The sequence below is a fragment of the Mauremys reevesii genome, linkage group 16, assembly GCF_016161935.1.
Source record: "Mauremys reevesii isolate NIE-2019 linkage group 16, ASM1616193v1, whole genome shotgun sequence".
In the NCBI taxonomy this organism is placed as follows: Eukaryota; Metazoa; Chordata; order Testudines; family Geoemydidae; genus Mauremys; species Mauremys reevesii.
In genome coordinates, this window is record NC_052638.1 from 8,506,875 (window position 1) to 8,509,054 (window position 2,180).

The window sequence follows — 2,180 nt, forward strand, 5'->3', positions numbered from 1 at the left end:
TTCCTCTAGCCCAGAACTTCCTGTTTGCCTCTCTGAGCCTCACCGTGAATCCTTTTATAACCTCCTGCTTTGTCACCTCTGTCTTTTTGTTCTGTTTGGAGAATTTCCAGTCTCTTCACTCCCCACTGCATTCAGACAAGAAGAGTGCGTATCTTCTCCCAGCACCAGCAAACCCACTGTCCCAAGGAACTAAATCAACCTTAATAGGTGGTCACAGAAATCTAATGACCCACTATTGAACCTGGTTTGGGAGGTACATGCTGAAAGGCTTGTAAGCAATACGGGATATACACAGACAAAGTGGCATTCATGATACAGCAATTTTGAAAGTAACAACTTTATAAGAACTTCGTGGGAATTCGTGTTGCACATAGTTCATCAAATCACACAGGTATACACCGATTACAATCTGGGGAAGTCGGAAACACATTTTGCTGTGAAATATTAGAATACCCCAATGTGGGGCATTGGAAGGGGAGAGGGGATTTATTCCTTGCTCTGAAGCACACAGCTTTGGCCAGAGAACAGATGGCCCATCTGTTACAGGGCTGCTGCCTATCACAAATATTGTAGCATTACTAGTGGGTTGTTAGCAGATCCACTGGGACAGGACATGCCATTGAAATGTGGCCATTTTCTCTTGCTATGGAATATTTCCTCAAGATGTAACCATAGTTTTATTCTTGATATCATGGATTCATATATTTTAAGGCCAGATCATCTAGTCTGACCGCCTGAATATAACAAGCCATTAAATTTCACCCAGTTGCCCCTGTACTGAGCCCAATAACTTGTGTCTGGCTAACACGTATCTTCCAGAAAGGCACCTAGTCTGGCTGTGAAGACACGAAGAGATAGAGAATCTGCGACCTCCACTGGTTTGTTCCAGAGGTTATATCACCCTCACCGTAACACTTTGTGCCTAATTTCTTATTTCCATGTGTCTGGCTTCAGCTTCCAGCCCCTGGTTCTTGCCACGTTCTCCCGTGTGACACCACTCTGCCCTTCGCGCCGCCACCCCAGTTCTGGCACCACTCTGCCCTTCGCGCCACCACCCCAGTTCTGGCACCACTGCGCGCCGCCACCCCAGTTCCAGCCCCACTTCGCCCTTCGCGCCGCCACCCCAGTTCTGGCACCACTGCGGCCTTCGCGCCACCACCCCAGTTCCGGCACCACTGCGGCCTTCGCGCCACCACCCCAGTTCTGGCACCAGTGCGGCCTTCGCGCCGCCACCCCAGTTCCGGCCCCACTTCGCCCTTCGCGCCGCCACCCCAGTTCCGGCACCACTTCGCCCTTCGCGCCGCCACCCCAGTTCCGGCACCACTTCGCCCTTCGCGCCGCCACCCCAGTTCTGGCACCACTGCGGCCTTCGCGCCGCCACCCCAGTTCTGGCACCACTGCGGCCTTCGCGCCGCCACCCCAGTTCCGGCCCCACTTCGCCCTTCGCGCCACCACCCCAGTTCTGGCACCACTGCGGCCTTCGCGCCACCACCCCAGTTCTGGCACCACTTCGCCCTTCGCGCCGCCACCCCAGTTCCGGCACCACTGCGGCCTTCGCGCCGCCACCCCAGTTCCGGCACCACTGCGGCCTTCGCGCCGCCACCCCAGTTCTGGCACCACTGCGGCCTTCGCGCCGCCACCCCAGTTCTGGCCTGGCCACATTCTCTTGTGACCTCGCTGTGTCTCTCCTCTTGATGTGATTGTGTCCCGCGCCGAGGACGCTGTCCCATGGGCTCCCATGACCCCACCTCCTCCCCAAGAGCCCCATGCCCAGGGCAGACTCCACATCACTGCAGGGGTCCCTTACCCCAGCCTCACCCGGGGGGGGCGGTAATGACCGGGCACGGGGGTCACTGGGGCTCAGGGCCCTCCCCTCAGAACAGTCAGGATAAGCCAAGCCCAACCTGCCTGCCCTCAACCAATATGGCGGCGACATGGCTACACCACCCCGCTGGGTCGGTCTCTCTCTCCCTCTCTATTGGTTACCTAGTAGGGGCTCAGCCAGCAAGACGCGCTGTGAGTGGTCAGAAATTCCGCGGTTGCTAAGGCGACCAACCGACCTGTCATTGGTAGAGCTCTTCCTTATGGGCGGGCTTTGACCCACTTCGTGTTTGGTGATTGGTCAGTGTGACCGGAGAGGGGGGGACGAGAAACCTCCGCGGCGGCGGCGGCGGCTAAAG